We start from the raw sequence: 16,345 nt of genomic DNA on the forward strand, positions 1-16,345 counted from the left end.
AGACGAGCATTAGTTCAACAATGTGCTTATTATTGTTCTTGTAGTTTATGATTGACGAGATCTGTGTCATACTGAAAGGTGGTTGTAATATTTTGTTTTGTTATTGACTACCATGCCATGTGAAATTGTTTTCTTACACAATGCTGCTGTTCAAAGTGTTAACTAGTTAGATGAGGTGCATGTGTGTCCACGAAGAACCTACAATTTTACTTACAGCAATTGCCTTGTTTTTAGTACAGCAGAAACATCTGCATTTCCATCTCGTAGTAATAGGGGGCATACGCATTGACTGTGCACACACACAGTATTCCCCACTGCCTGAATCAACTCTTATTCAAATACATCAAACAGATATAAACATTGAAATGCATCTACTGTGCACATAATTACATAATGAGACCAGGCAGCGGAAAACCCGGCACAATGAAGAGCCTTAATTGCCTCAAAAATTTCCATCTATTCAGAAGACGCTATTATAGTTATGCAAAGCTGGGTTGATCTGTGTGGTAGAGGCCTGGGACAGTTAATAGCTCTATTGCATAAGCCGTTCAAAATCACTCACTCTGCCTCTCTCGTTAACACACACACACGCACAGATTATAGACCAATAGTTGAAAATGCTCATTGGCACAGAGCAAAGAGCAAGCCAGTTATGTTAATTAGTGATGGCAAAGATATGAAACCAAAATTGCCATAAGCTTGTCTCCAATCATAGACACACCATCACATGATATGTGCACATATTACATTGTCTGTATCTTATAACATTGATTGCATCTTTTAATAATGCAGGAACAAATCACTTTGACATTCTGCTCTTTTGTAATTTGAGGGACGTTCCAGAATTTTGACTAGACGTCTCAAAATTCAGATATTTAATGGAAATAGCGATCTATTGAGTAATAATTTGCTTCTATTTTTAAGAACATTTCTTACAGTGTCTCAAAAATGGATGGTATTATATTTCCTTGTTGTCCAGCAGAGAGCAGCAAATACTTGCTGATGCAAAATGCATTTTGGCTAACTATGAGACAGGGCTTTTCCTTGCTTGACTTGGAAAATCAATGTCTGTGTTAAAAGGAAAATAAGATAATTGTCCAGGACAATTGGCAGATGTGTTAAATATATATATATAGCAATATAAAAAGTGTATATCTGCTGTGATTTTACTTTTTGTAATGTTGTATAGCTCATTTTAATTGCACATGATGACTCTGTTTTGTTTTATTGTTGAAGCAAACTAAATTTCACTTCCATCCTTGCAAACCTAACAAATCTGTCATTTGCTTAAAACTATCCTGAAAATCCACCCCCACCTGTCCTTGCTGTAGGCTGTGTGCTTCAGTCTCCTCTGGCATCACTGACTGACTAGCAAATGGCTTTTCTTGAACAAGAGGAATTACTGATTGATTTTTTTATGTTGGATTGTTTTTCTGTGTAACAGCCCAAAAGCCCATATTGAGTCTGATCAGTTTTGACCCCTGGGCGTTATTTGACCATTTTTTGGCTTTTTGTTGGTTCTGACCAAGCCATTTCAAAATAAAATAACGCCCAGGCGTTTAATTGGCACATTCAGCTTTGAAATACATGCAGTAGTCAGGCAAATAATTCCTACTCCTCATCATACCTTGGTGTACCTCCCAACCCCACATACAAAAATTATGAAACACACAAACCTGAGTAAAAGGTAAAAGATGTGTGTCACCACAATGATTCAAAGCTACTTCTAATTACTTTGAGGAGATGAGTGGGGAGGGCGAGAACAGGTAGCTGCATCTCGTCTAATTCCAAATCCCTGGTAGACAGGCAGGAACAAGAATTTTCTCATCCCCCGCAGAAAAGAGACCCGCCTCCTCTAAAACATTCACAATCAGCTTAGGGGCGATTGTGCTTGTCAGAAACTTTCTGGTGTTTGCCCAGACCTAGCTCTTCTGTTCAGGGGCTTGGGGGTCTCATTTCTTCAAGTTTGAAGAGTGTTTGAAGCGGTGAATGAGGATAAAGTTGTGAGAAATAGCACAAGGGGGATAAAGGAGTGGTCTCGGAACATGAATCAAGCAGACGGTTGAAAATGCAGAATATGGAATGACTTTGACTAATTTTTAAGGTTCTGTGATATAGACCCAAATGAATGATTTACGCTGGAACTTGTAAGATACGGGCACATTGTGTAGCCTTTGCAGAAAATGCCAGATTGTACACAGTGATTGCAGTTATCAACACCAGGCAGTACACAAACCCAACTTGGCTTGATTCCAATGTGATTTGTTCCACAAACAAAAGTAAACTTTGATCAGTGTGCCTGTGAGACTTTATCTTCCAAAGTGCCATACTAAACATATTATCGCCAAAACAGCCCAGACTAAAAACTCTCAAAAGTGATAATTCACCTGCAGTTGCAGTTGTATATGTTATCAGCAAAAGAGATAACAGTGAGGAAAACATCAGCCCCCACTTTCCATTAATGCGCTGAAAGCTTATATTAGCTCTGCTTTATTTTGTCAAACTGGAGCATTGTTCCTTAGAAAAGTGTGGTGGTGAAGGACTGAGCTAGCACTGGACCTAGGGGGCTAATGCTAATGCTAATGCTAATGCCCACCACATGGTCTGTGTGTACATGTGTTTTAAATTCTTGTATGTTTTTCCATACTGTATAACACACAGGGTTGGAGGATCATGGTCCTGAAAAGTAAAAACCCTGCCACAGATTGGCTTTAGCCATAGGTGCTTCTACTCAACTAGCTCGTTTCCACCTGTTGAGTAGAAGCACCTGAGGCTAAAGCCAAACTATTCCAAGGTTTTTACTTTCTGGACCTGGATTCCCCAAGCCTGGTAACACAGAGCTCTGATTCAACTACGAATGCATCTAAATGAACGAGACTTTTTATCCTTACAGTGTATCAAAAATCAGAAATATCATTAGTTTTTGTTAGTTTGATTTCTCGTTTCTCTTGGCTCTTTGTCCAGAACTATTAGCATCTAGTTTTTCATTCAAACAGTCAACAGGGCATGATTAACACAAGCCAGCTTTGATATTGAACTATAGGGCAGTTATGCTTGAGCTCATAAAGGCCTAGATACACCAATCCGACGTCGGGAGTCGGACAGCGTTGGGCCGGCATGCGCTGTCTGATCAGTGTATAAATTACTTGTGTGAAGTCAGATTGAGTTGGAATACGTCGGGGGTAGGCGGGCGGGGCAGGTGGGGGCGTAAGGGTCCAGCAAATTCGACATGTTGAATCGGCGTCCGGGGCATTTAAACACTGTGATTGGCTGTTAGCTAGCAAATCAGTGCATGGGGCAAGAGGGAAGGACAAACGCGGATAAACAGTACTCAACTCAACTTTATGGTTTTTCAGGACAGCACAAGTGAATACTAAAGTCCTTATTGTATTTTGGAGGTCGGTAAATGACACAGCACAGAACAGTGACAGTTTGGCCGACTGCAAAGAAGGTGGCTTCAAAGCTGTTGATCGATGTGGTAAATCGACATTGTTTACATTTAAATTTGTTTTTAAAAATACAGGAGTCGCCGTTCCTCCACCTCGGCCCGACGTCCTCGGTGCGTCCAAGTAAGCACAGTCAGGCGGTAGTAATTCAATCATAGCGGTGGACTCACCGGCGACAGTCCAGGTCTCCGTCAGGCAGAGGAAATCCAAGTTGTTGGAAAAGGAAAAACTCTCCCAAAATAATTGTTTTTTGTCAATGATCGCGATCCTTGTGGGAGCAGCAGGGGTGTATGGCTCTTCTGTCCGGCGGTCTCGAGGTAGCTCCTTCAGAAGCTGGAGGGACGTGGAGGGCAGCACGGCCAAAGCTTTTCGGCTGAGCCGACGATTGGTAGCAGCCAGGAGTCGACAGGGTCCAGGATACGCCACAACGGAGTAAATCCATGCGTTCCGGAACGAGCAGGGGATGGAGGGGACGATGACTTTGTCTCTTGGGTTCAAGAGAGACCGGCATTGTATGATATTACCTTTAAAAGGTTTGCAGACAAAAGTATGAAAGCCAAACTATGGCATGACAAGGGGACGCGACTGGATATAGCAGGTAGGATTTACTTTTATACGATACTGTGCAAAAACCCAGAGGGTTTCATTCACGTGTGAGGACATCGTGAGAGAAAAAGTAACCACCGGTATGCAATGTTTACGTTTTTATATCCCACCCCCATAAAGAGGTTTCCTGGTTGCCTTTAGGAATAATGACTACCGCCGCCGATGGTATCGAGGGGAATTGTTTCCCGTGCATGCGCTGAAGGTACATAATATTCGGGTTGTGACATGTGTATCATTTTTTTTCGTGACGTGCCGACGTCTGGGCCGACGCCCCGGGGTAGGCGTCGGTCGCATTTGGCCAACGTCGGATTGGTATATCTAGGCCTTAACTCTTTGACTGCCAAAAACGTTAAATAACGTTTAGTAAAAACCTACGGAGGAGCGGCAAAGACGTTAAAAGACGTTCACCAAGTTTTTTTTGTTTTTTTTTGGAACGGGTGGAGGAAAGCATTGGCCAGCTGTGCTGAAAGTATCAAGCAGATCTAGTTAGTATAATGCCTATTTTTGGCCCCTAGATGGCAGCGATGACTCTCTTTGGACAAGATTGGGTAGGCGTCAGTAGAAGACGTGAGGCGGAGCTAGAGAGTTGAGGGGACAATGGCTGAGGAAGCCATAATGGCGACCGGTTGCAAGCAGCTCACATTTGAGCATTTTTTTCAAAGACGAAAAGCATCGACCAATGCTAAAGAGCACATTGATGACGACGATGATGATGATGGTGACTCCGAGGTTGACGCCGAAGTTGGAAGCGTTGACGCGGCGGCTATGATCTCGTCATAAAGCCTCACCGACTAGCGATGCTAACGCCGGAAAATGCGGCACACATTTGTAAATAGTTTGCCAAATTGTTTTGTCAAATTGTTACACTGTTGAATGTAAATAAACGTATTTTGCTATCAAAAAACACTGTTCATTGTTGGTGGTAGTGTTTTACAGAAGTAAAGCACTGTTTAGGTGTTTGTGGCATCATTCATGGAAAAAAAAGGTCTCAAATTCACTCGAGTGCATGAAATAATATCGTTTCACAAAAAGCTTGATTTCTCCGTTTTGTTTCAAAACAGAGCATTTGGGTGAAACTAACCATTTTCTATTGTTGATTACTGAAAAACGGAATAAGGTAGAAACAAACTTTTTTTTCTGATGAAAGATGAGAGTCCAATATTTCATTTGGTAGTATGTGTGTTTCCATAGTCCAAACACAAAATTTTCTGTGGACCTTGAAAGGTCAGTCAAAATGCTTAAATCGGCTGGCACTGACAGCATCCCTTTTCTGAAAACGTCTGGCAGTCAAAGAGTTAAAAGTCAACAACTGACGAAAAATTTGTCAAGTGTCACTCTTATTTGAGATGGTTGAGTACGGATACCAGTTATCGGTATCGGGCTGATACCCGGGCCGTATTTCAAGGTGGCCGTTTTATGACAGGATACTAGAAATTAAAATGAATTAATTGCCATAAATTTCATGCATTTATGAGGAAAAATGCTCTAGTACGAGTGGTATTGGTGCTTTTTATCGGTATGAATGAATACTCAAGAGTTGAGTACTAGTACTGCTATCAGTCTGAAAAAAAGTGCCATCGAACATCCCTGTCTTAAATTTTATTCATTGGGATTCTTTTTGTGTGTGCAGTACAATGATGGGATGAATTTCTGGCAGGACAATGATCTTGCGAAAGGTATGTTAAAGTTGTGACAAGATTTTGCAATGTGAGACTTACAACCTTGCATAAGCAAAAGTGGTGACAAGTATACACAAATCATGATGCGAAGACAAAACAGCTGTTAATGCTTACAATGCCCCAGACATGACCGGTGTTTTTGTGTTTTGTTAATGTGGCCACAATTTTGATAATGATATGCACCAAAATCCTCATTTGTTGTCAGGAAATGCTAATTTGTGACCTTGAACTAAGTATAACAAAAGAAAAATAACACATTTATGGCCACAGAATAGCTGTGGCGCCATACTGGTGTAAAGGACCCTGCTATTATTTTTGTTATTACATGTTTGTATTGCAGAATTGCTTTGTTAGTTTGTTTTGTTGCGCTATTATAATAGAATTGATACTTTTATTTTGAAAGATACAGGAAAGGGTCTCATGAACCGGTGGGAAATGCCGTAACTAGCCGACGTACTGTTATCAGTGGCATCAGTAATTCAGTGAACGATTTTAGCACTTGCTTGAGAAGGGAACGAGGTGTGTATTAAAGTCATGTTTATTGTTTACTAATGTCGTTATGTTTCATGTTGTTGTGTGATTTACTGCATAGTAAAACATGACCATTTTGGTCCACTAGGGTGTGCTAACACACCTTGCTAAAATTTGAAACGGGTTAGGGTTAGGGTTAGGGTTAGCTCAAGTTTCTGTATTGTTTGCTGTGAAGTTGTATTTATGTATGATTACTTTTGTTTTGAGGTATTCACAAGGGCAAATGGCAAGGTTTAAAATGTTAAATATACACTGTCAATTGTATTCAAAGAGGATATTGTTAAGGCTATGAAACTTAATTATTTAAGGCAATTAATTTATGATACATGGCTTGAATGTGGTAAGAGGATACACAGGGCATGCCGTTTAAGTTATTGATGGCATTTTTGTGTGTGTTGTAGCTCTTACGGTGTGTTCACATAAAGGAAAGGGTAAATAAAAGTTGTGAACCATCAGTTGGAGAGACCACCTTTATTTCAACCCAGGATGCTACAACTGGACAGTTGGGTAAGAAAATGTGGGCTCCATCGGACACGGATATAGAAGTAAGATTAAATTTCCTTTTCACCTTTTGAATTCTCCTCGTTGGGGATAAGTTGAAAAGATGTTCTGAAAAAAATGGCATTGCAGGCTATTGATCAAGTCAAGTTGTTTTTGTAGCATTCAATCACACAAGACATTCAATTGACTTCTTAAGGCCAGAGATGACAAAGATTAGCGACATCCCCTGATCTAAACCCCGAAACTCGGCAAGGAAAACACCAAAACCCCATTTGGGGAAAAAATAACCCTTGAGAAGGGACCACGGATGGAGGGATTCTCTTTCCAGTATGGCACAGGCTGCAATAAATGCTGAGTGAGCAACATTTAACACATTATGTGGTGCTATACAATGTAAGTCCATGAGAACAGAAATAGAAAATGACACTTACCTTAAGAACACCAGACATTGCAGTTAGGTGCACACCATTTGCTTAATTTGCTTAGTTGTTAACCAGAAAGATAATACACACACAACTTATTATTTTGTCATGTCTGGAACTCCTTGTTGGTGGATTTATTTATCTCTAGAACATTTCACATTTTTTCCCCCAGTGGTACACACAATTGAGAAAATCTTGAATGTCCACCTCACGTTCTCCATGCACGGCATAGCATTGCTTCTTTGCCCTCAATTTCTTTGTGATCATTTAGATTTAGTTTGTACCGTGTAAAGTGAGAAACCAATCAATTAGTCACTTTCTGCATGACAGTAAATTAAATGTCTCAACAATGTATTCATAACACTTACGATCTCAATTTACCAAACTATTCTCTAAAGGGAAAATGCATATTGCAAAACGTCTACTGATAGAATAATAATGATGAAAATAATAATAATGATAATAATACATTTTAATTGTAAGTGCCTTCAAGACCCCCAAGGTCACTGTAGATCAGATAAATAAATAAATAAAAATACAGGGTAGTGACTTTCAGGTGAGTAGGCAATACTAATATGTTTTGAATTCTGATTGGATCTTGCACGTTCCAGAGGCTGTAGTAAGTGCAGCACCCTGGGAAGGTGAAACATTATATTGCTCGTTTTGAGTTATCTCAGCTGCTTTCTGACAGCTGGTGACAGCCACCACTGGCCAGTCGGCTGACTCCATGCTGATGTGCATAGAGTCTCACTAACAGTCCAGGTGGTACTGACATATCCTATTAATCGGTGAAGAAAGAAGAATTTTGCATCAAGGGAGTTTATTTTTTATTTTTAAAGATGACTCACCCACATGCATGGCTTGGGACAATGGTTGCTAGGCAATGGCTGATCAAAACTCACTTGCTTTTCTAATATTGCACTCTGTCATGATCACCGTATTCTGATTAAATGACTTGCGTTGGATTTATAAAATAGTGATTGCAAAAGCACATGCTCCATCAAAGTAGCATGTAGACGAGCTGCATACATGTCACTAGCGATGATCAGTATTGACAATTCCAAACATCCGGGCAGTTCTGATAATTCCGCAATACAAGTACAAGGGAATGCAAATGAATGCTTCCTTTACACGGTGTCATGTCCACTGCAATTATCTATGGGTCTGAAGGGGTTAAGATAAAAAAAAAATATGAACACGAACACTGCCAGTGTTTTTACATAAATGACACAACTTAATACTGCATACAGTCTCATACAGTAAGTCAGAAAAGGTCCAACAATCCAGAATGAGATGAGCAGAGTCCACAAATCAGTCCTTTGAAGTTGCAAGATAAACAAGACATCATATTATTCAGCCATTTATAATAAATTGGAGGCGTAATGGACTTCCATTGTCTCAAACTGAAACTCTCAAACATGAGTTGATTGGGAGCATGACAGAGTATAAATTGAACAACCAATTATCACAGTTAAAACATCAGGCGTTATCAGGCATTAAAATTTGACATCAAGTCGTAAAGTTTTCTGCAGTAAAAATAAATAAATTGGTTTCACTATTACAATCCTTTTGGAAGAGAATGTATGTGGAACAGAAGTGAACATAGTTTGGCTTTCAACTGGTTCATACAGTACAAGTATGGGAGGAGGATCGGGGGAGGAAACATTATACGTTTGTTGTTTTGTTTTTTATCAGACAGAAGTAAAACGGGATATATAGAGCAATGCAAATGTGAAGCACGTCATTTAGAGCCACACTAGGCTTATTTCGCTGGAATATTACAGAGATGAAGAACACAAGACATTGATGTGATGCTAACAGTAGAACATTTCGTGTGCTTTTTTGCATTTAACCCATAAACATATAATTTTCATGTAGGCCAAACATCAAAATCCACCCATCCATCCATTTTCTAAACCGCTTATTTTCACGATGGCCGGGTGCTGTAAACATGCAAACATAATGATCTACCTCAAACACATATATTCAGTGATTACACTTGAGTGTATGAATGGATCCGCATATGCATAACTTTGACAGAAAATGCGTTACTGTAATTTGGCTTTTTTACTTTATATTTTTATATAACGTCCGCACACGAAAATACGAATCAAAACACAGATGACAGTGATGATTAATTGATGTGCCACGAAGCTTGTGAGATTAATTTTATACTTGCACAAACAGAAAGAGCATTCCTTGCTGTCAATACAAAATATAAATCATGAGTTTACTAATTGATTCCTTTGTATTCCCACCTGTCAACTGAGTCTATTCCAGTATTGTTTATCTTCATTTAAGATTGATGAAAAAGGCTGTAATTGGATGTTTAATCTCATTCTTTGTAGCAGATAGAGCCACATTCACGTTATTTTGTAAAGAGAAAATATTTTTTTTTCTTTGTCAGGTATAAAATGGGATTTTTTAAATTCAGTTCGAACGGTAAATAAACTGCTGTACACATGCTAATAAATTATATGCAGCCTCTTACAACCGATCACACCTGAATATGTTTACTTAGAATTAATTGGGGAATAAATCATGCCGTTTGCCTAAACAATAATTATTTAAATCCTCTTGGTGTCCATTAACTTGTTTTTCCTCGGGCTTGTAACCATGCAAACCTTGCAATATGCATGACCAGCAGATTATTGCAAAATATCATTTTGTCAGAATTGTTCTCACCTGAATAACTGTACAATTTAAAAATCAATTTGATATACATAATGAACCAAAACATTAAACCACTGTTCTCAACAGTACACAAGATGATTCTTATTTATTTGATATTTTGCCCTTGGCCTGTTTAACTACACCCTTTCCACTGAATAAAAATAATTTACACCCTTCTTCTTCCTTTTCCTTCCATTTTCTGAGCTGAGCGCTGCCCACCTCTCTTTCTACATGTCTGTGCTCTTGAAATGGATGGATGCAAACAGAGCATTAGCGTAGATGAATGGATTGACTGGCCAAACACAATCTGGCTCACATCAGTCGACAATTTAATATGAACTCACCCAGTGTACTTACTCATCCCGGGCATGGTACTAAATCTCACTTTGACTTGATAACACAGGCTATGATGGATACAGATTTGCCTAAAAAAAGACAAAAGTGTGTGGTTGTGTATGTGTGTTGGTAGGAGGAGTGAACGTATATAAGCATGATGGATATGACAGACAATCGACAGACGGGTGAGCTGTGAGAGGCAGAACTGGTAATGATAGTATTTATCTGGGTTAGGTGTCATGGCTCCTTATGCTGCAATATAAGCAGATAAAAGGCTATAATGTATTTCACTACCTTCCATCACTTGTGACACCTTACTTTCGCTCTTGAAAGAGGAGGGATGAAAACACATTCAAATGCAGAAGACTGCCGAAATCTTCCAGGCGAAGAAGTCTCGGTGCTCAGAAGTTGTGTTGAGAGGCTGTTCAATCCTACTATTAACATGCATCTCCACATTCATCTTGCATTACAGATCTTATCAGACTTCACTGCATTGCTTTGCTGTGAGCCAATAAACATAGTGGGAGGCAGCAGATGCAATGCTTTTGAGTTAAAATGAGAATAAATCAAAGTAGCACAGAGAGTTTCACATCTCATATATCACCACAAAAGTTGTGAGTGCGTGCATTAAAATGTTACATTTGCAAACCAACTGCGGCCAGTGTTTCTGATCTGTTGCCACTTGTTTACGATAATTACTGTCGCTTGTAGGGCACTTACAACTACACATAATACAGTGATAAGAGCAGAAGTGTAACTTGTAAACATTTGAATATATTGTGCTCTGAATGGCAATGTAGTTTTCCATGAAAACAAAACTTTTACATGTTTAATTGGTGTGAGTGGGAACACGTTTTAGGAACACATCTGATAAGACCCGATACTTTCATATTTCATATTTCGTAACTCGTTGGCTCCAATGAATTAATCCTAACTCATTGAATTGTTTACTGATCTTGAGCTTGTTTGTTACAAACATCAGACATGCAGTTAGGGTACATTACATGTGGGTTAATTTTAGAGCTGTCAAAGGATTATATTTTAAAATCAGATTAATTACATTTTTGAGTTTTGATTCATCACGATTAATCACGTAATTAAAAAGGCTTTTTATTTTAAAAAAAATTGCCCGCCAAATTTGAAGAGCGCCTGTTATGGGTCAATTTTAATGTTATGAGGATGCCTTCAACATTTTTTGATCCACTGCACACTCATCCTCCTCTTTTTCTATTAAGTTAATCTCACTTGCATAATTGAAAATGAAATAAAAAAGACCCCCAGTAGTTTGACATGAACAAATATTCTGCGTGCAGAGTCAATTTCCAAAAGCTTCTTGGACTCCATGGTAACATAGATTTGAATTCTTCTGGTATAATTTGGATAGGATAATTGGTGTGATTTAACCAGGATAAATACAAAATTAAAATAACTGTTTTCCCTCACCATTAACTCAGTTGGTGTCTTTTTTTTTTTTTTTTTTGATAGATTTTCATTGAGGCCAAGTGTTGCCAAGATACATACACCCTTGTTTTTGTACAATGGTGTCCTTAATGTGATCCAACTAATTGCAAATGCTATTTATTTATTTATTTTTAAAGACCTTTTTAAATAAAAACATATTTGTGACACTATTTGCAATGCATTATGGCCCCTGGAAGTTATTTCTTGCCTTTTCTAATATCACTATAAAAACTGCCTTGATCTGTGACCTTTAAGTAAATTGTGTACTTACCATGCATTTATTCATTAAAATTAATTTAAATAGCTTCCAAAGGCAAATCCAACTTTGAGGTATGAGCATGATATTGTGTGTGTGTGTGTGTGTGTGTGTGTGTGTGTTTGTGTGTGCGTACAGTATTTTAATTCAAAGAATTCACTTGTACCAGGCCTCTAAAGAAACATCCTGTCCAGTAGGTGACAGAAAATTGACAGGCAAGGGGAGCAATTTGGCCTAATTGGATATAAGCATTACTTGCAACGCAAGCAACAGAACACTGATACCGGACAGTTAATCAGTGATAACATGTGAATACTGTGTTGTTGCCACTGTCCCATTTTGACAATTTGGCTGCCTCAGGCGCATCTTTATGCTGAGGAATATGGTGGTTATCTCTCAAGCCTAATGATTGTGAGTCTGACTTCCAACCTCCCGCTGCCATGACGAAGCTTCCTTGAGAATCAGAGAACTGAACCCGCAGTTGCTCCTAATGCTGAGTCATTCCTCAATGTGACAACTGTTACATTCTTGCCATAGCAATATATTCCATTAATCAATAAGCAATTGGGAAAATAAGGAGATAGTGGGCCTATACAAGTGCAGCCGGTATACAATTTATTTATAAGACAATGTGATATTTTACTACATTTACAAACATATTGTTGTTGTATACTGATTAACAGCTCAGACCTGTACTTGTTTTGCTTCAGTGTTCAAATGACCCAAGCACAAACTATTTTATGTGACAGAGAGTAGATATGAATTTGATTCCTTTAGGCTTAGGACATGACGTGTAAGATGATTATTATGTATCAAACATTTAAGAAACCCCTGTAAACGTCTTAAAGCGAATATGTCCTTATTTTGAATAATGCTGACAGTCTGGTGAAAAATGTTTGCATAAACATGTTTTCTATCAATCATAAGCTAGCTGGAGAGTGGAGAGTTGAGTAAGGTACATACGTAAGTACTGACGTCATTCGACATAGAAATAGTCCAGGCGGGGATGAAAAAAAACATGGCAGGCTTTAATTGGTGCAACAACAAACATAGTTAATAAAAAATGCTTGCCTAATTGGAAACCAACAAACTCAACAGCGTCACAGAATACCAATGAAACACAGACTGTGGAATCCATTTTTTCAGAAAACAACACTGCCCACTTCAGAATCTTTAAACACATCTTGATAAGAACAGTTCTTCCACTCTTGTGTGTCTTTGAGAAATGTGTGTGTGTGGCAAAAGTGTTAAAACGGTGAAAAGATCCTATCTCCAAAGGATATTCATCTAGCTATTATCTAGTTCAGTATGACCACAAGGGCCGCAAATGTTTTCTCCTTACTGCAACTACTTTTGAATAGAAGTTAAGGCAAAACAGTGAAGAGGTCAATTGTGCAGGGTCTTGTCAATTGTGCAGGGTCTTGTTGGGGGGCGGGTTTGCATCCACATTTCAGAATTTAATGGATAGATAGATAATCCAGGAATTGATGTCACTTAAAACAAGAACGCAATTTATACATATTGTAGGGCTATAGGCTATAATAGTGCATGCATGGTACACATAACTTCCCGTATTAACATCTTGTGAGAATGTTACATGAATGATTTTTTATTCTGAGCTAACTCTTGGTGCACAGACTTTCTGACCGTCAAAGGTTTCTGAGGATATTTAGTGTAAGAAGGTCGCTTGTGCAGACTGTTACCATTTATTTATATTTACAATCCGGCTGGATTGAAAGGACTACACTAGAGTTTTCACATAAAAATAGTAATAGTAATAGTAAACAATAGTAATAGCCTCTATGGGCCTTGGTATCTTGTATTAATATAACTATGTGATCAGAATTTGATTGTATTTGAGCAAATGAAACCGGATTCAGAGGGTAATATAGTTGAAGCAGGAAGAAGAAAATTCATAAAAATGACAGAGAGCAGATATGGAAGAGGCAGAAATAAATGCTAGATGGGCTTCACTTGTACATCACTTTTCTCTCTTCAAAGCACTCAAAGGTTTTTTACACTGTCACCTCATTCACCCAGTCACGAAATGATGAATGGAATACTATCATAGGAGCAGTGTGGTGAAGGAGCAGATGTTTTACTGCCTCACAAATCTGAGATTCTGGGTTTGAATCTCAGTCTTCCTGTGCAGTGTTTGCATGCTGTCCCTTGCTTGCATGGGGTTTTCCCATGTACTATGACTCCTTCCATATTTACAAAAAACTCTAAATTGTCCATATGAGCGTTAACGATTGTTTTCCTGGCTGTTCACCTCTCGCCCGAAGGCTGCTGAAATAGGCTGCACACAACCCTAATGTGCATAAGCATAAGAAATTGTTGATGTACATTGTCATAAGAGAGAAAAGTGATTATAGCTAGCTCGATAGCTAGACAGACAGACAGTTAGTTAGTGAGTATATGAGTTTGTGATAGTGTTGTGTTGATGTTGGTCATAACTGCAATGTCAACGAATTACGATAAAGAAATCCTAAACATCTAAAAGGGAAGTCAAGCTAGCCATCACGTTACGACGTCGGCCAACTTCAAAGTAAAAGTTTACTAAGGCTATTTGCATTGCCGTCAATGTATTATTTGGTAAACAATATTTTGAAGTTAGATGGATAGATGGATAGATAGCTAGGTAGCTATCAGTCACGGTCTGAACAACCAGAAACCTGTATATTGTCAGTTGATCTACTTCACCAATGCCAAAAAGATTTAGACAAGGCCATGAAGTCTTTTCTGCCACAGCTGTTTTGCCAGTTTGTCTTTAATGCTTGCTGACATTGTCCTGAACAACCAGAAACCTGTATGTTGTCAGTTGAGCTATTTCACCAATGCCAAAAAGGTAGAGGCAAGGCCATTACTTTTTTTCTGTCTCAGCTTCCTGCTTTTTCATATACTGTGCTATGTAAGCCGTGTCCAGAATACAGTGTTTGTCATCCCTGGTGGTCTAGTGGCTAGGATTTGGCACTTTCACTGCCGTGGCCTTGGTTCAATTCCCGGCCAGGGAACTTGGAAATATTGAAGTTTTGCCAGTTTGTCTTTATTGCTTGCTGACATTGTCTTGAACATCCAGAAACCTGTATGTTGTCAGTTAATCTACTTCACCAATGCCCGAAAGATTTAGACAAGGCCATGAAGTCTTTGCTCCCTTATTTTCCTGCTTGTTCATATACTGTGCTATGTTAGCCGTGTCCAAAAGCGAGTGTTTGTCATCCCTGCTAGTCTAGTGGCTAGGATTCGGCACTCTCACTGCTGCGGCCCTGGTTTGATTCCTGGTCAGTGAATTCTGAATTATTGAGGGTTGTTTTGACAGTTTGTCTTTAATGCTCGCTGACATTGTCCTTAACAACCAGAAACCTGTATGTTGTCAGTTGATCTATTTTACCGATGCCAACAAGATCGAGACAAGGCCATGAAGTTTTTTCAGCCTCAACTGCTTGTTCATATACTGTGCTTTGTTAGCCGTGTCCAGAATAAAGTGCTTGTCGTCCCTGGTGGTCTAGTGGCTAGGATTCGGCACTCTCACTGCCGCGGCCCGGGTTCGATTCCTGGTCAGGGAATTCTGAAAATTATTGAAGGGTGTTTTGCCAGTTTGTCTTTAATCCTCGCTGACAATGTCCTTAACAACCAGAAACCTGAATGTTGGTAGTTGATCTATTTTACCTATGCCAAAAAGATCGAGACAAGGCCATGAAGTTTTTTCTGCCTCAGCTACCTGCTTTTTCATATGCTGCGCTATGTTAGCCGTGTCCAGAAGACAGTGTTTGTCATCCCTGGTGGTCTAGTGGCTACGATTCGGCACTCTCACTGCAGCGGCCTGGGTTCGATTCCCGGTCAGAGAATTTGGAATTATTGATGGGTGTTTTGCAAGTTTGTCTTTAATGGTCGCTGACAATGTCGTTATCAAACAGAAACCTGTATGTTGTCAGTTGATCTATTTTACCGATGCCAACAAGATCGAGACAAGGCCATGAAGTTTTTTCAGCCTCAACTGCTTGTTCATATACTGTGCTTTGTTAGCCGTGTCCAGAAGACAGTGTTTGTCATCCCTGGTGGTCTAGTGGCTAGGATTCGGCACTCTCACTGCAGCGGCCTGGGTTCAATTCCCGGTCAGAGAATTCGGAATTATTGATGGGTCTTTTGCAAGTTTGTCTTTAATGCTCGCTGACAATGTCGTTATCAAACAGAAACCTGTATGTTGTCAGTTGATCTATTTTACCGATGCCAACAAGATCGAGACAAGGCCATGAAGTTTTTTCTGCTTCAGCTACCTGCTTTTTCATATGCTGTGCTATGTTAGCCGTGTCCAGAAGACAGTGTTTGTCATCCCTGCTGGTCTAGTGGCTAGGATTTGGCACTCTCACTGCCGCGGCCCGGGTTCGATTCCCGGTCAGAGAATTTGGAGTTATTGATGAGTGTTTTGCAAGT

The 16,345-nt window shown here is 39.3% G+C and overlaps 2 non-coding genes across 2 annotated transcripts; both read left to right on the forward strand.

Annotated features, from left to right (window-relative positions):
• The first annotated feature begins 14,853 nt into the window (after positions 1-14,853).
• Positions 14,854-14,925, forward strand: trnae-uuc (transfer RNA glutamic acid (anticodon UUC)). The gene has a single exon. It is a non-coding gene; the product is annotated as a tRNA-Glu (tRNA).
• Positions 14,926-15,405: 480 nt separating this feature from the next.
• trnae-cuc (transfer RNA glutamic acid (anticodon CUC)) lies at positions 15,406-15,477 on the forward strand. Its single transcript has one exon. It is a non-coding gene; the product is annotated as a tRNA-Glu (tRNA).
• Positions 15,478-16,345: the final 868 nt, after the last annotated feature.

This window comes from Vanacampus margaritifer, chromosome 7 (assembly GCF_051991255.1).
Source record: "Vanacampus margaritifer isolate UIUO_Vmar chromosome 7, RoL_Vmar_1.0, whole genome shotgun sequence".
Classification (NCBI taxonomy): Eukaryota; Metazoa; Chordata; class Actinopteri; order Syngnathiformes; family Syngnathidae; genus Vanacampus; species Vanacampus margaritifer.